General features: G+C 33.4%; 1 protein-coding gene and 1 long non-coding RNA gene across 4 annotated transcripts in view; one reads left to right on the top strand and one right to left on the bottom strand.

Annotated features, from left to right (window-relative positions):
• rk (rickets) overlaps nt 1-19,029 on the bottom strand; it is a 76,743-nt gene that overhangs the window by 34,834 nt on the left and 22,880 nt on the right. The window lies entirely within an intron of this gene.
• Nucleotides 1,266-2,387, top strand: LOC135267128 (uncharacterized). The gene is made up of 2 exons (XR_010335423.1): nt 1,266-1,386; nt 2,111-2,387. It is a non-coding gene; the product is annotated as an uncharacterized LOC135267128 (long non-coding RNA).

Below are 19,029 nucleotides of genomic sequence, written 5' to 3'. Positions count from 1 at the left end.
TTTGCTGGGGTCTCTGTTTCTATTTTTCAGCTGGCTTCGTTGATAGAGGATAGTTGTAGGTATTGAAAAAAAGTAAAATTATCCTTTATTAGAACTATTTATTGTCCTTGGTTTTAATTTATTGAACTGCTTTAGTCTTTCATGAAATCATAAATAAATCAATAGTAAAATAAATTATTATTATTACTGCCCCACCTCCAGAATCAGCCCTGAATTAAATGTATTTTACCAACAAAAAATAAAACTGAACCTAATACATAAAACAATTAACGAAAAAAATGTCACAGTCCTTAGACAAATTATCCAACTTTTTGAATTATACTCAATTTTAATGAACAACTTATTTTAACGAAATATTGGAAAATATTCTACGATAAATACCAATCCGCCCAGTTTTGTGTGATGACAACAAAATTATAAAAGCGTAATGTGACGCATTTCAGGAAGCTTTTAATTATACTTATAGATACGTGTATCAAGGATAACAATGTTTACCCAACATTTTATCAGTGAAACTTTGCTTATTAAAAATATTTTCATATAAATAAAAGAGCTGTTACCAACTAGTGCCCTTTATTTTTATCCTTTAATTTAGTGACTAAGAGTTTAGTAGCTGAGGGTCGTAATTTGTCGTAAATTTCAATTTTTTTTTAAGTTTCAGTACACACATGTTTCAATAAGCAACCAATTATAGGGTAATTAAGGGAATATTCTTGACGTAAAACACGTGTCCACAAGATGATAAATAATATTTAACCGTAAACTGATAATTGGACTAAGTATTGTCATTACACTTTATCTTTGCTTATAAAAGTTTCGATGGTGAATTAAAATTTATTTCTTCTTAGCAGTTTGTGTCACAATGAAAATGTGTGTTATTTTCACACTTTTGTTACTTGTTGTACTTGCGAGTGCAGAAGAGGACAACGTCGGCAAAATCGAGAGCGTGGAAAAGAAATGTCAAGAAAAAACAGGTGTTTCGGAAGAGTCGCTGCAAAAAATCATGCGTCTGGAAGAAGTGGATGATCCTCTCGTCAAGGAAAACGCTCTTTGTACATTAAAAGCGTATGGAGTTATGGATGATGATGGAAACATTTTCCCCGATAAATTCGAGGAAAAACTGAAACCTGAGATTGGGGCAGACGAAGCAAAACGAGTGGCCGAGAAATGTGCAGTCAAGAAGGATTCCCCTGAAGAGACCGCACATCAGACTTTGTGGTGTGCCACCGAAGAGAACGCATTAACTGACACTTCACAAGAACAGTAACTGTTTTATGAAATAAATGTACAACCTTGCCAAATTTGTTTGAGAGTTGATTCACAAAACAATTAAATAAAAGTGGAGATATTGCAGTCCGAAAACTTTGGACTTGTGCGTCAATATCGGTTCGTATCGTGACAAGTGTAACTGTCAAAACAGCGAAGAGTTTTGATTTAACATCCAATAAATAACGAGTTTGGAGGAAAATGTCCGAGCTTTTTTCCCGAGACAATTTTATTGGATTTAAATCAAAGAATTGTGATTTCGGTTATATTTTATGGTAACCTCGATCGAGTCTTGCTCGTGATGTTGGATATTGGACAGGTCACGACCTCGGCAGACGAGTCAATCAAAGAAACTCGAAATAGCTGTGAACATCGAAAAACGCGAGTAATTTTCGACTGCGAGTTGATTATATTGATTCAACCGGTGATAACCTAAAAATAGTCTAGTCTCGTCGGTAAATTGGCCTTTCTTCGGATCTGTCTGACTACTTTGCAAATGAAAGCTACTTGCCGATGTATGTCGCGGTGGAGAGTGAAATATTCCAGCCACGCTGAAAGCTGCATTCCTGACAGAGATCAATCCCTCGTCAAAAATACTAGATTAATTATTAGGCGAAAATTTTCCAAAATATAAATCAATCGCGGTTTATGCGTGTCAAGGATAACAAAAACTCCGGGGGCGTGATGCGAAGTTGTGTCATTCACCCGTCCGTTCATTTTTTCCTCGTGAAGCCCCAACGCGAGACAAATTATTCCTTGCCAGTAAAATTACGAGTCAAGATCGAAAGTGTTTGCTGATAGGGAAGAAGGCATCGTTTCTGCCTCCTAATCCTGACCTTTACAGCCGTAGGTCACGATGCCCGACAAAGTGGCTTATCGTAAATCCCGCCCTTCTTCTTGATGCCGACCCGATACAACACTTGTCGCTTCCGTATCCGCTGCCAGTTCTGAATCGCCCCCACAGATCGATGCCACCACTTAGAGCGATAATGGCAAGATACACGTAGTTATGCCAGATTTCGAGAGCTGTGTGCCACAATAATTAACACAAATTACCACTACTACCCCCTTTATTAAATGGGCGAGTAGAAATATTTGGAAAAAATAAAAGGTTATTAAACTTCGGGCAGTTATTATTTTTGAAACATAATATGTATCAGGAATTAATAAATGAATGGGAGGAGGGAATATGTAACCAATGAACCGTAAAGAATGTTATGAGCGTGTAACGCACGTGGAATGCGAATACCTGTACAGAGTGAAACATCAAAATTTTATTCCATTCCATCATGTCTCGAAAAAAGTAAATATGCTTGATGTTTTCTATGGCATTTACAAACTATTCACGACGCATTCACAATGTGTTTTTAATTAATTTACATGCTAATTATCTGATTTGTAAAATTAAAAACTTAAAAATTCTGAAAATTAATTACTTGTAAAAAATATAATTTTCATAAATGGAACCTCACAATACTTTGAAATTAGCTGGGTGGCGACTTTTTTCCGTACGATAGATTTTGGTGCTCTGCTTACGATGGTGTGTTTTTTCTAGTTCTTTGTGCAATTTCGCTGTAATTAGTTTTAAAGAAGCAAAAGAAGGTTAAACAGAATCTGTAAGACTTATCGTCGAAACCGAGAAAAAAATCTCAGTTGAAATCAGTGTACAAACTGAAGAACTCTTGAGGAAATAACGGAAAATCATTTTAAATACAGTAAAACCTCTCAACAACAATCACAGATGAGGAATCTTAAATTGTCCATTGTGCAGAGATGTCCAGTAATGGGAGGTGGAATTTTTAATGTAGGTTTTGTTACGTTCTTACAAAAATGTCCGTTGTCAGGAGGTGTCCGTTATTCAGAGGTGTCTATTAAAGGAGGTTTCACTGTAATTTTGAAAAATCTTCAGAAAATCGGAAAAAATCATTTAATTTCCCACTCATTGTTTAAATAAAAATTATTAAAAATTCGCAGTAAAGAAATTTAAACAATAATAATAATAATAATAAACCTTTATTAAAGAAAAAATGTGAGGAGACGAAGTCTATCTGATGCTATTCAAGTCAACCTCCTTTAAAACAAAACGTAACATAAACTATGAAATATAAACACAAAAATAACTAAAACTAGAATAAATACAAAGAGAAAAAAATACCAAGAATAAACAGAAAATTGCAATTTTTTTAAAATAATGTGAAAAAAAAAGTTATTTTCTTAGTAATATAGAAGCAAAGTAAAACATTAAAATTAATAGAAATAATAATGAAAAAAAAACAAAACAAAAGAACTAAACTTAGTTACTAAAGTAATAAATATTTCAACTTTATCTATTTTTTAATTAATGTTTACTGGTTTTGATTTAATTTAATTTTTTAATTTTCAGAAAAATATAATCGTATTTTCTTAAGTTTCTCAGTTTGAACAATTATTTTGAATTTTTTTGACCAATTTTTGTAGTTAGATTCAAGACAAGGATAAAAAAGTCTGAGATAATAATTTATATTAGGTAATACAAGTGTTTTGGCGAGTTTTTTTTATTTTAAATTAATTATACCAAGATTTTGGTTATAGTATACGCAAACTCACGTACCCATGTTTTACTAATAAAGAGAGACATGACTTTTGAAACGTAATTTTTGATCAAAGACAACGCTCAGTATTTTATACTTCCGACAATTTTTAATTTAGAATTTTCAAAAGATATGTTGAGATCAATCTCATTTAATTTAGGGCCGAAAACTATGAGAGATTACAATAAATTATTCATATGAAACATTTGGCTACGCTGATTTATATAAAAAAAAACAGAAACTTCGAAGTTGAACGATTAATTTTATCAAGCTTTCGGGAAGTCCAGTAATATTAATGCAGTATTATCTGAACCCTTTATGATAAACAAAAAAAATTTGCGGAAAATTAAACTTCCATAAAACAGTACACGTTAACTTGGTAGCGATTTTTTCTTAATATTAGCTTTGTTTATGCGTAAAAAAATATGGTTAACTAAGCGTAATTTCAATTAAGTTTTGGGCCTGGTAGGAAGCCTTGCAAAAATTTCCTGCAAACACCTGCGTAAAGGTTAATTATTTGTAGAATTCCATCCGGCAAACAACTTTTAATCAGTTGTTTCGCAGTCTCCAAGTTCGCGAATCTTCTACTATTATCTTTGAAATACCAGAAGTAATAGGACAGGGTATGTTAGTTTCTACCGCTTAAAGATAAAAACTGTGATGTTATTTTTGAAAATTCCACGTCTCGGACGCAATTTTTGCCTGTGTAATGCTAGTGCTTATGGTCATTTGAATCATCAGTAGCTTCCGCCCACTGGTGGATTCCATCGGGGATTAGCGTTAAACGCGGGATAATCTTTTGCAACTTATGACTTGTTAGCTCAATTTTTTGTGTGGAGAAAGTCGGTCCTGGCCCACTGTCGCTTTCGTCTTGAAAGACTCGTCTCTATATTTGGTTGGATGGGTGAGGAAGGAGGCCGAAATTTCACTAATCTTCCCTTCTGGGAGATTAAGTCCGATACTAAGAACCGCTCCCACAGTTACATCCTAATTAGACGTTCTCAATTGCTTTAATTCGCGATGATGGAGGCCGTTCATTGAAACCGGATAAAATTCGAACGATTCACTCCGTCACCGGTTAATTGGTGTGCGGATTGTTCGGTCTTAAAGCAACGGTTTAAAATTACCTTTAATAGGTTGAGCGGCATGTTCGATCTTAACGGCAAGTGATAAATCGCACTCATCACTCGATTAAACCTCTTTTTTTCGTCAACAATAAAACTTAACGATGGGGGTCAATTGTGGTACGTGGAATTGTGGCTTCGAGTAATTATAAATCAGCCCACGCACTCTGCAAATCTGCATAATCTGAAATGGGTTCGTTCAGTGACACGACAACCAGCCATGGAATGTACACTTTTCGCCGATCTTAAAAATACACTCTTGGCACTAGGAAATGGTCGCTTTCATTTTTGATATTCAGACGCCGGATTTTCAAACAATTCGAGGTAAAAATAATTCGCTCAATTGACCAAGACGAGGTGTCTGTCTCACAAGCAACGAGACTGTTTGTTTACGGAGTAACGACCCACAAGCGAAAATACCACTACGTATTTCACACATTGTGTCACCACAAACACCAGTTCATGTCCGAGACGCGCTTACATAACCTTCGAGACTCCTGCAATTAAAATTGGGGAAACTGCAGAGATGCGCTCGTAGGACACCAAACCCCGAATAAAAATTACAGCAGCGAAACAATTCCCAACTCGGAAATATTTCGATCATAAGACGAAATTACGAGGTTTCACACCAAAAATATTGAAATTGAATACGAAATTTTGACGAACATTTTACATAGACTTAGTTAAATTCTTTTTTTTTTTATCGAACAGTTGGCCCCTAATTAACAACAGGGCCGTTTCTAGCCTTACAGCCACCGGGGTAGAAAATTCTGTTTTTTTTGTTTCAGTTTTCTAGTACATTTATTTAAAAAAAATCGTTGGAAGCAACATTTTTAAGCACAGATATTTTAGTAATTTTTGGAAAAATCAGATAGATTTAAAAAATTATTTTAATATAATATTGCATCAGGTAAATTATAACTTCGATAGGGCATTATTTAGAGAGTAAAAAAAAGAATTTGTTAAATATTTTATATCATTATCCAAATCTGAATTTGAATAAAAAAAATCACGTATTATAAATTTTTTCTAAATTGAATCAAAGATTTTTTGCAGCTTCAATTTCGCGTTCCCATCATTTATTTAAAAGGGGTCTCAAAGTTAATGTTAAAAGTTCTTTTTTATCGTAATGTTTAAGCATAACATTTTTTCTCCTAAACAATAGAAAAAAATTGATCACCTCCAAGGAATTTTCAGATTGAACGTCCTAAGGGCCAGTTTCATAATCGAATTTAAAAGAGCATTAAATTAAATGTTGTTTAGAATTTAAAATAAGGACATTAATAATCACAATAATACAGTGTAAGTATAAAATACCGGTTGTTGATATTAAATGTACTCTGCATAACAATTTTATTTGCTTTTTACAAAATTCTTATAAAAATCTGTACAAATTACACTAAAAAAAATTATCGAGAAATCGAAGTAATATTAACAGTTTTTTTCATTATCTGAAAACTTGAAAAATTTTATCCACTGTTTAATTAACCATTTTAAGATTTAAAAAATTCGAGAATTTTGGAAAATTTTAGGTCGAGCTGAATTTAATCAACAATCCTAGTAATTTTGTTTTCAAGGTAGTACTTGATACTGTTTGCATCAAAATGGGCACAAATAAGGACATGAACATAAAAAAGGACAAAACTGTGGAAATTTAAACCTTGCTAAAAGGAACTGTTGGTCACCTTATTAATAAACCATATGAAAAGAATTACTAATGTTTGAAAAATCTTACATTTTATACTCAAAGAATCAATCTTTTTAAATACCGGGTGCTCAAAAACCGGCGCACCAACTCAATGGAGTGTGGTAAAGAATTGCTTATATATAAAGGTAAAAATAGTGAAAAAATTCTTTGCATTAAAGTTATTGATAAATAACGAATTTTAAATAAATGATATGTGGCAACGTTGTCTAACAGTCGTGATCGCAATAGAATTTGCTCAACAATAAAAATAAATTGTTTTTGAAAAGGTTTCCTAGGAAATAATTCCCAGCGTTGGCACATTTACAAACTGTGATTTTTTTAACAAATTTTAATTTTTTTTTAATTAAAAAAACTGCTAAAGTCTGATGGGAAATTTAAAAATAGTTATTCATCGTTGTGTTAGAGAACGATTACTTAGTGTGAAACATAAAAACATTAAAAAATAATGAAAACTGAAGAAGTTAACAAAATAAGTTTGTAGCTCCAGATTTTTTTAAATATGACTTTAGGAATTTTTTCAACATTTTTCCCGTGATCTACACATGCTTCTCAACAACGTACCACTGAGTTGGTGCGCCAGTTTTTGAGCACCCTGTATATCGCTTCTGATTTCGACGTAATCCGCGTTTGAAAATTAAAATTTTATATTTTTTTTCAACTTTTATAATGCAAGTGTCTGACTTTTCAAGCTAGTTTCGTTAGTTTGAAACTGATAGTGCAAAAATGTAAAAATCCCAAGACATTCTCTCTACAAAACTGCGTAAGACTTTGATATTAGGTCAAAAATCCCAGAAAACGCTTTTGCTAATAGGACATAAGGCAAAAACTTTTTTTCACTTTTCCACTAAATTCTCCTGTTTTCGATTTGATTTTTTTCGAAACTTTGGTAATTTTTGGTATTTGTTACTTTATCTCTTCAGAATACAAAACACTACGACATTACATGTGTTTACATGCAAAGTGTCACCGAATTGGTACCCGCTTTGCCCACAAAGAATCAATTGTGTGCAATAAAACAAATCACTCATTGTAGTTATTGTATTATAATGTGGTTCGCAATGCGATTTTTCACCAACAGCGCAATTGATTTGTCCTCGGCTTTAAATGTAAATTTTTGTAATTACATAGTGTAACCTATAAAAGTTTCTCTCTCGTGTAAAATTGTATTTGAAGCAAATAAAAGTAGAGCAAGCCAGTTCGCTACTATTCACGAATAAAACACATTAACTATACATATGAAGTTAGGTCATATAATTCAACAAACCGGAGCCATTCCGAACAAGATTAGCGAGTTGAAAATAGATAAAAAGGCCCTGAGTCGTGAGTCGTGTTTCTAATAATTTCGCCCTAGCTTGGGGACAGCACGCCTAACTTTGTTCTCTTGATAAAACACAAACTCAAGACACATTGAAATTTTGAATATTTCATACACAGGGTGGGAACAATCTCTGGATGAACACAAGATTGATGAACGCATACCACATAAAGCCTTAAAAACCCCACTGCGATCCTCAAACCAGTCCTTAATTCTTTCCCACAAAATTAATTGCAGCGAATTCACACTTTATTCCCTAGCCCTGTAATCACTCTTTGCGACTAAATAAATAAACTCGAAAAAATTGATGAGCGCTAATTGGGCGCAGGAATGCAGGAATTTTGTTACATGACGTTACACGTTGAACGAGAGCTTTTGGTAAAAAATACAAGATGGTTATAAGATAATGTCATTGCTAGTTACTTTCAAAGCTGTGCCCGCAAGCTCGCCAATAATTAAGGAGAAAATAGTTCACGCTTATCAATTAACGTCGCCTTTAACCGGCAACAAAAGTAAAAAACCTGCAGGAAGAATTTTAAGCAGAAGAACAAGTCCTGGTGTGCAATCTCCTGCGAAGCGCGGCGGGTGATATAATCGCTGTTTAATGAATTTCCAGAAATCGCCGTTTCGCAAAAAAAGTTCGAGAGAATCTTGTTTACCACAAGAAAATTTAGCCGCGGTCCATTTTCTGGAAAACATTGTTTTATTCCAACAATAATTCAGGCAATTATGAATTTGAAAAATAAGTCAAGGAGTTACTACCATACACATGTAACGTGAGTTTCTTAAATCACTGCTCAGCAGTCGTAAAACGGGAGATATCGAGATGTTTGTAACTTATCTCATGGCTTCTAGTCTAGTTTATTAGTTGTAAAAGCTAACATCTGCACAATCTTCTAGTTCAAATTTTAATTAATGCGACTGCAGCGGAGATAATCGCGATTTTCTTAATAATTTATTTCCTGCTGGGATGTATCAGCAGGAGCTTTCAAACTGTGCTTCCAATCGGTAATTGAAAGCTTTTTCAATCCATAAAATAGTGTAATAGAGAAATAATCTTGTGCAAGTTTTGCTGGGGCAGCACCTTTGTCTTGTTTGATACCGAAAAGAACAGAAATGAAAATAAACATTTTATTGTCCTTCGGAACAAAGGGCATGAATAATTAGGGAAAAATATGAGTTTAACAAGATAGGAAATCGGCCGATCCCATCCTTTATGGCCCAAAGGATAAAAAGCGAAATCTTCTACATAAAGTAATATTCGTCGACATAACAAACCCGGTTATAGCATGTTTATGTGGACTATAAATTGAATTTATTATGCTTGGAAACAATATCGGCCGCCTAAAACGAGCGATTAATTCGACTGATACGATTTTATTCCCAAATATGGATATTAAAAACCCCAAATATCGTCGTAAAATGTTCAAGTATCAGTGGCAGAAATTTGGTGGGCAAAAGTGCACTAAAACACCTGGACACCGACATTACCATGCAAATTCGAAACACCCACGGCCCATGGTGGGTTAAATATCAAAGTAAATGCGTCCCGTCCGATTTACATAACTAACGACCACTTACGAGATTATAAACGCAATTAATCGGGTGATTATAAGCGCCATAAAGCACAATTGTGTAAAACTGGCGGTTCGTATTGAAAATGCGAATTCGAATTCTATTTCTGTCACAGCTTCGTTATCTGGACTCACTAGTGACAGATTTATGCCCGCTTTAGCACTTGCACAACGCCTATAATTGTACTATAAGGCGTTCGATTCGGTAGGGAAATTCAATCGAAGATATTACGTACCTGTCATTGGCAGGCTGTAAATATTTTCATAAAGATAAATGGTTTAGCTCGATGAGGAAAACTGTAATAAAGTGGGGAAAAATTTGTTCGCGTAGATGAAAAGCGGCGCCAATAAAGACACTGCCAAAGGCCACGCGCTTCGAAAAGACGGGCTTATATGTGGATTTATTTACGACTTTACTACAATTTTTATTTCATACCTACACACAACTGGCGGTAATGGAATGAATTTTCCTGGAGTCGCGACGACCGAGATTTATTACACCGATCGAGGAATGGAACAATAATAAATTCTCTTTGATAGATCCAACTTTTTAAGTGCAAGGTGTAATTAACTGAACAAAGTAAAAAGTGATTCAATCCAATCTTCGGTTTCAGTCAACTAACCTGGTTAAGCGACTGATAAACGTAAACTTTTCCCCGTTCTAAATATTTTCACCGATGATAAATAGCCCGCCTGAAAGCTCCGTCTGGATAATACTTGCACATTTCCCATCGCTAATCGCCTGAAATTTTCCTGTATGTAACCATTAGAAACCGCATTTTGGGAAAATTTCCTAAAGGCTTTTCGTAAAACTCGAAATAAAATTGTTTTTTTGTAAAAATGACAGTTGTGTTTAACCTTCCTAATTTAAGATAAGATATTTTTATTACTATTTAGTTTAAAATCATTACAGCAACTTTTACAACTTCATAGTTATTTTAATTTACATATAAAAATTTTTTGTATCTCAGACTTACAGTATTTCAACCTTCTAGTTTCTTATTTTCCCCACAGTATTTCATATTATTCATTTCCTCAATTTTTCAGTTTTTCATGGTTAAACTATCTTATCTTATTAATGTTTTTTTATGTTTTATGTAACTTGTTTTTAAGTTTTTTCACTTTTCAGTTTCTTAATGTATTGTTTTTTTGTTCAGAATCTAATGTTTCAATTTATTAGTGTTTCTGTTTTCTAATTCAATAGTTTTTTCAGTTTCTCAGTTTTCAGTCGCTTAGTTCTTCAGAGTTTCAGCCTCAATATTTTACTGTAATGTTATTTTACTCTATATAAAATTATTTTTTATTTTAAGCAATTTTTGTATCGGCTGATGAACTCCGGCCAATGGATCATTTTTTTAATTAGCTGTTATTTGAAAATTTGAAAACAGTTTTTTCTGCTGAAGTACATCTATCGGCATTTTCATTCCTGCAATTCGATCTAAAATTTGCAGTTGTGTTATAGTTTCCACCAGATTTGTGTTTATTCTTTCTGAATAAAAAATTGAATCGGTCTTTGGTTGGGTAGGAGAATTACTTATTTGAGAATTTTTAGTTTTTATAAAAAAAAGGCACAGGTTCAGTATAGCCCAGGGCGCCAAAAATCTTAATCCGCCACTAGATATTCCCCATAATCATGCCCGAAATTCTGCAAAAGTATTAAATGAGTCATCCAATCTCCTCCATAACCATCCTCAACTGCGCATTCGCCTTGGAAGGAAGCGGAAAAGCCGCAACGAAAATAATGTTCGGGAGGCATTCCATTAGCCACAAATAATGGGATAATAAGAGAATGCCAACAAAAAACTGCAGCTGAATGTTTGTAATCCGAAGCGAAATTATTGTTAACGTTTCACAGAATTGTCCTTATTTCACGTTAGAATTTTTAGTCAAATGATATCCTTTGTTGCGACCGAAATTACATTTCATTGTTTTGCAAAATAAAGCTTATCTGTGCCAAGTGTCATCTCGCCTAATTTCGCAAGCTCGGATTACACAATTTATCAATTTTTCTCGTGAAGGGGAAATGAACTTTGTCTTATTCACGGAAGAGATTATTTTAAAAGTTTTAAGACGGCGTAGGTGGCGAATGAATGGAAAGATAATAAACTTACGCACCGAAAGCCCATTCATAATTTTTCATTAGGTGTTGATAAATAGCGAGATTTAAAAATCGCCAACTTTTGATCCTTATTTACTGTACTGGAAAATACATTTCGTGCATAAACTGCAGTTCCTGGAACGGCGCTAATGCAGCACCTGTCCATGGGTGGGTCCACATAACAAGTGAAATCCACCCATAATTTCGGTAGGAGGTGCCGGCTAATCGAAATTTCACGTTCTCTGTAATTAACAATTAACCCGATTAAAGCACCGACCGGCCAATTAAAAGAGTTTGACATTTGAAGTGATTCACTAGTGATTTTATTTTGGGTGAAAAATTGGTGTCATGTTGAATTAAAAGTAAAGTTTGTCGTTTTCGCATCATTTGTTACTTTTACCACTGCAATATATTTCGCGAGTAATTTTTTGTTTGCGAAAAAATTAATAGCAGTTTCTTGCCAAAAATTTGTCGCTTCGGTATTAGACAAATTGGCATAAAATTTCTGGTCAATTGAGGTGTCTGGGAATTTTTAAACGCCAGATAAATTATGTACAAACGGAAACATAAAGCGTGCTGACACTCGCGTATCCTAAACACGTGTAATAAGGTACGGATTAAGTATTTATGTAGCACGAGCAAGATTAAAATCCTCCTTGTGGGTATAATTTAATGGTCGACAATGTTCGTAAGCGTAATCCCCCATAAACCACTGCGTAAATTTGGCACTTTGAGGCAGTCTCTCGCCGCTCAACTCTCACATATGCAAAATTATTTTATTATTATTGTTTTAATTCAGCGATTGTCTCCAGCGCCGTAAAATTTTACAGCTTGGGGACGCGAATTAGGGCTCGTCGTTATTGTAATAGTTTTGTTATCAAAGCGCCTCCATTGTGATTGTTTCCGTGCTTAACTTCTCTTGTAGCTTTATCGTCGAGCTAATAAATTTCCCGACACGACAATCCGTGGTGCGTGTCAAAGTCGTTAAACTTTAAAAGAGTTGGCTATCGACCCAGCTTAATAATTGCAAAAAATTCTGCAATATCTCACTCTTTGCATTTATGTGCCCTGCACTGTGTCATCTCGGAAATGGTGGAGGCGCCTCACGATTTACACCACGTTTTAGGATATGAGAAAAGCTGTTTCCGGGGTTGTATAAGTCAACAGTGGAAATGAAATAAATTTCTTTGCGGGTTTGTTTGTAAAATGTTTATGCTGGACTGAAATAATCAATGGTTATTTGTGACAAAGGGCAAGCGCTGCCCTATTTTTATTGGGGGCAATTAGGGCCTCGACAAACAATTAACAATGACAAATATTTACCAAAACCACTGAACTTTACATTGGTTATTTGTTACCCACTTGTACTTTTTCGGGGTTTGTAAATTTTTCCATATTTTCTATATTAACCAATTTCATTTTTCGAAAAATTGTCATAAGTAGAGCCAATATTTTAAGTAGCCTAATACGGCAAAAAACCTAATTACGCCGCTGCATAGATGTACGTAAAAGTTAAATTAAAGAGGTCCGAGTATTCGGTTTTACAGTTACTAGTACTTGATAATATTATTTCAAGTCACTTGAAATAAATAATTGTAAAACTAAAGGTCTGGACTTCTTTAGTTTAACTTCTACATTTATGAACCTATTTACGTACGAATTATGTAAAATAAAACAGTGAAAATTATAAATAAGAATTTTGCAAAATGTTATTTAGAAAAGTTGTTGTATTTGATGAGTTATTACGGGTTAAAATTAACCCATGTTTTTCTGATACACCCTGTAAACCAGTGCACTACACTGATTCTTTTTCCTGTAAAAGTACTAAAAACGGATATGTGCAAATAATGTAATTTTACGGTGATTTAGGGCCTCGACTAACAATTAACAATGACTAATACAGTAAAAAAATATTTACCAAAAACACTGAACTTTACGTTGGTTATTTGTTACCCACTTGTACTTTTTCGGGGTTTGGAAATTTTTCCATATTTTCTGAATTGACCAATTTTTTTTTTTCGAAAAATTGTCATAAGTAGAGCCAATATTTTAAGTAGTCTTATGCGGCAAAAAACCTATTGCGCCACTGCATAGATGTACGTAAAAGTTAAATTAAAGAGGTCCGAATATTCGGTTTTACAATTACTAGTACTTGATAATATTATTTCAAGTCACTTGGAATAAATAATTGTAAAACCAAAGGTCTGGACTTCTTTAGTTTAACTTTTACATTTATGAACCTATTTACGGACGAATTATGTAAAATAAAACAGTGAAAATTATAAATAAGAATTTTGCAAAATGTTATTTAGAAAAGTTGTTGTATTTGATGAGTTATTACGGGTTAAAATTAACCCATGTTTTTCTGATACACCCTGTAAACCAGTGCACTATACTGATTCTTTTTCCTGTAAAAGTACTAAAAACGGATATGTGCAAATAATGTAATTTTACGGTGATTTAGGGCCTCGACTAACAATTAACAATGACTAATACAGTAAAAAAATATTTACCAAAAACACTGAACTTTACGTTGGTTATTTGTTACCCACTTGTACTTTTTCGGGGTTTGTAAATTTTTCCATATTTTCTGAATTAAACTTTTTTTTTTCGAAAAATTGTCATAAGTAGAGCCAATATTTTAAGTAGCCTAATGCGGCAAAGAACCTAACTACGCCACTGCATAGATGTACGTAAAAGTTAAATTAAAGAGGTCCGAGTATTCGGTTTTACAATTACTAGTACTTAATAATATTATTTCAAGTTACTTTAAATAAATAATTGTAAAACCAAAGGTCTGGACTTCTTTAGTTTAACTTTTACATTTATGAACCTATTTATGGACGAAATATGTAAAATAAAACAGTGAAAATTATAAATAAGAATTTTGCAAAATGTTATTTAGAAAAGTTGTTGTATTTGATGAGTTATTACGGGTTAAAATTAACCCATGTTTTTCTGATACACCCTGTAAACCAGTGCACTATACTGATTCTTTTTCCTGTAAAAGTACTAAAAACGGATATGTGCAAATAATGTAATTTTACGGTGATTTAGGGCCTCGACTAACAATTAACAATGACTAATACAGTAAAAAAATATTTACCAAAAACACTGAACTTTACGTTGGTTATTTGTTACCCACTTGTACTTTTTCGGGGTTTGTAGATTTTTTCATATTTTCTGAATTAACCATCTTTTTTTTTTCGAAAAATTGTCATAAGTAGAGCCAATATTTTAAGTAGTCTTATGCGGCAAAAAACCTATTACGCCACTGCATAGATGTACGTAAAAGTTAAATTAAAGAGGTCCGAGTATTCGGTTTTACAATTACTAGTACTTAATAATATTATTTCAAGTCACTTGAAATAAATAATTGTAAAACCAAAGGTCTGAACTTCTTTAATTTAACTTTTACATTTATGAACCTATTTACGGACGAATTATGTAAAATAAAACAGTGAAAATTATAAATAAGAATTTTGCAAAATGTTATTTAGAAAAGTTGTTGTATTTGATTTGATTTACGTTTAAAATTAACCTATGCATTTCTGATACACCCTGTGTATCTAAAAACACTAAAAACGGGTATGTGCAAATAATGTAATTTTACGGTAATTTTTTCAGCGACAGCTTAAATCAATTTTAGAAATTCTACATAACTCATACTATAAATATTGGAATATTTTTACATTTATTTTAACTGTTTTGGATCATAAATATAGTTGCATATGACATATGGGCTAAATGGGCTATAGGCCAGGGCAGCTAAAAATATCTTATTTTGGTTAAAAATAGCGAGTAAATAGCGAGTAAATAATGATTTTTTTTTTAAATCAATTGATAAAATTTTTATTTTCATCGTATTTTTTTACTTCTTAAGTTCGTAATTGTTTGGCTAATGAATTTTTTAGTAGTTCCAATTTATATTATAGAAAATTTACGATTGTAAATTACAGTGTAGCTTGTATTATTAAAAATTAATTTCAGTCTTAGAAGTTCTTATTTTATGATTTTTGAACCAAGATTCTGAAATCTGGCTACGAATTACGGCCACAATGCAGATAACGTCTGGTCATTTCATTGTTTTTATCGACTTTTCCTTAAATTGTGTGATAGAGGAGTCGTGGACAAAATGGAAACATGTGATCAAATTTAAAATTTTTGATAGATTGCCCGTTTGACGTGAATAAATTCGTGGAAGCAAAGACGAAACCTCGTCAATAAAGACCTAACAAGACATAAGATGACGGTTTGACTATACTACATAAAACTTGAATCACGTTAACCCCTGTCAGCGCCTTTTCAGCGTTTCGGAACGAGCGAGTTTTTCAGGCCAGTAAATTATTCACGCGCATGTCAGTCCTGATTTTAGCAATTTTCAAATTCAGTTCTAAACACTCGCTATCGGTGTACCTGTCTCGCAAATGAATCGTTGTATATATCAAGCGATTACAAATTGCATATTCCTGCCGGAAGGCAAAAGAAAGACTATCGCAGCATCCAATTGCATTGTGCAGTAAAATGCTCGCAAAGCCGCAATCATAGAACGAAGACATTATAACTTCTGTATGCATTTCCACCAAAATCCACTGCACAATCTCCAATTCAACCCTCTTTGTTTCGCTGACAAACTAAAACCGGGTCAGAGCGGTCCTGAACGGCGACGGAGCTCGTTCCAGAATCATCTCGATTAATTCGATAATCCCCAACAGTGTATCATCGTTGGTATTGTGTGTTTTGGCCGGGATTATAACACAACTGTTCAACTCGAACAAATACCGAGGTTTTAGGTTTCTAATTTAGAAGTTTCCCCGATTGTTTTCAATCTAAATTAACGTCCACCAAATAACAAATGTCCAAGAATTGGATACAGCAGAATTCGCTTTCTTAACGGCGCACTACGGACGTAATAAACGTAAAGATGAACGGGATCAGACACTTAACGTGCTTGAATTTGTTCAATATGCACTTTAGTACCAAGAGATCGCATCTAACTGACCAGTTAGCAAGTCTGCAGATGGTTTTGTAGACGATTCGCTTCGAAAATAACAAAGGGGACATTATTATCATCCAGTAAACAAACCGTATTTTCCCTAAATTACGATTGTAATGATTTTACGCCCGTCACAAAATAAAATAATGATGATATTAACTCGATCCTAAGTGTTTGCTCGCTTTTATGAACTCTACTACATTTATTTCTATTGTTCCGTTCCGAATTGTTTCTACTTGGAGTGACAGGTGAGACTTTAACGACGACATAAACTTGCAAGAGGACAAATAAAATCACCGAAAACAACGAATTGGAAGTAGTTAGGAGCAAATAGCTAATTAAATACAACACGGGGGAATGGACTAATTAAACAAGAAACTCCACCAAACACGCAACTGTCGTCTCACATCTTAATTTTCTTAATTTTTTCAACTAAAACTAAATTCATAATTTATTTTTGCGTGTGTTTCAAGCTGTCAAAAATCTAAGACTTGGTGTGAATTATTTTTTGGGTGCAATTAATTGGCTCGAATGCGGCCATTGCCCTGCTGAAGTCGCACTTTGGCAGCTCCGTATTTTTCACTTTATATCCTTAAACCGTATTTTTTATGTACCTAATCTGCTTTTTTAAACTTCTCCAATCTGATAAAGCAGGTCGGGATGGTTGTAAGTTTGGAGGGTTTTTCGGTGCGGAATTCGCGTTTTCTAGGCCCATTTCGGCACTGATAGGAATCAGTCGACTTCAAGAACGTCGGTCGTTTGAGTGGGAACGGCCCCCTTTTAATTCCCTGTTTCGTTTGGATTCAAATGAGGCGTGCGAAGTCCTAGACAAATATCTGGAGACGCACTTGAACCACACCACGATTTTCAGTATGCGTGTCACAGACAGTTCCCAAATCCGCTTCAAATCGATGCTGGAATGCGTAACTAACAGTTTATTTCGGGATTAAGGGGCTGATATGCAAATTGTCTAAAAATACGGACGGCAAAGCTGTGTGATCTCGCGGTTGCTGCTTTCTGCTAACAATGGCTTATGAATTATGCGCTCATTTCGATTAAAACCGAAACATATACCTAATTTTATCAAAGCTTGCATCCTTTATCTTCATACAATCATACAATTTTCGTTAAGCAATTTAAAGGAATGAAAGGGCAAGGATTCTAATGATTACTAGAGACAGGATTTTTAGGAAGTTGTACAAAAAAACAAAAATTAGGTATTAAAGTCTGGTAGTTATTTATTCCTACTACAAGTAAAATAAGAACATAATTTTTAACGCAATAAATACCAATACAAAGACAATCAAACAACATGAACTACATTTTGTCAAAAACTTAAAATTCAAATTAGTTTCGTCTTTGACTAAGTATATCTGAAGGTACCTACGTCTTTTTTAACTAGACACAACACCTAGTTATTGAGATATAAACATGTTAAACTCTAAAACTAAGGAATAATTGAGCGAGCAACAAAGAATAAACACAAAACTGGAAACTGTAACACGAACTGCAAGAATGAATAGGCTGATAGATGTATTTCAGCAAAAGAAATTATTTTATTTAAATGAAAATACAGCATCAAATTTACAAAGTTCTTCAGTCTGTTTGGTTTACTTCTTTTTTATAGAAAGTTAATAATTCCATTTTGATTTAAAAAGATATGGGGGTTTTAAAGTCCAAAGAAAAATTTCTGAGAGATTATGGTCATTCTTCAAATTTCATAAAGCAGAGTATCGTTAGAAAAAAATAATAAAACAGATCGTTTTTCTAGACAAATAATTAAAACTGCTAACTATTGCTAATACTGTTTATTGTTTGCTTCACAACACAAATTGCTTCCCAAACATTTGTTACGATACGATGTAGAAATTTGTGTGCCACACACATTGTGCTTTCGATTATAAATTATAGACTCATTATTTATTATCCTTAAAAAATCCTGTAAAAATTCTGTTTGTCAAAACCAACCTTCGTAATTTAAATGACTTGTCAATGTCGCTGCCGGATTGAACCAAAGATCATTCAGTGTTCACATTCAAGAGTACTAAAATTAAAAATTTGCTTTTTAATAATTAACTTTGCTCTACTGTGTTGCTGACTGTTGTTGAGTACAAAAAATTTTTTCTGTTATTTTTTAATATTTGTCTTGATTTTTGTTTCTTTAGTTTCAAAATTTATTTTCTTTTCTACATTGTTTACTTATATCTATACTTTTTTATATTTTCTATTAATTTTTCATGGAGGTTAAGTTGAAAAGCTTCAAGCTAGACTTCGCCTTCTCATCTTTAATAATAATAATAATAATAATTTATTTCTATCAATTTATACAGATCTAGTAACGAAAAACGTCAGTATTATACACAAAAATAACAATAACA

The sequence above is a fragment of the Tribolium castaneum genome, chromosome 9 (genome assembly GCF_031307605.1).
Source record: "Tribolium castaneum strain GA2 chromosome 9, icTriCast1.1, whole genome shotgun sequence".
Taxonomy (NCBI): domain Eukaryota; kingdom Metazoa; phylum Arthropoda; class Insecta; order Coleoptera; family Tenebrionidae; genus Tribolium; species Tribolium castaneum.
This window is presented reverse-complemented; position numbering and strand designations above follow the sequence as displayed.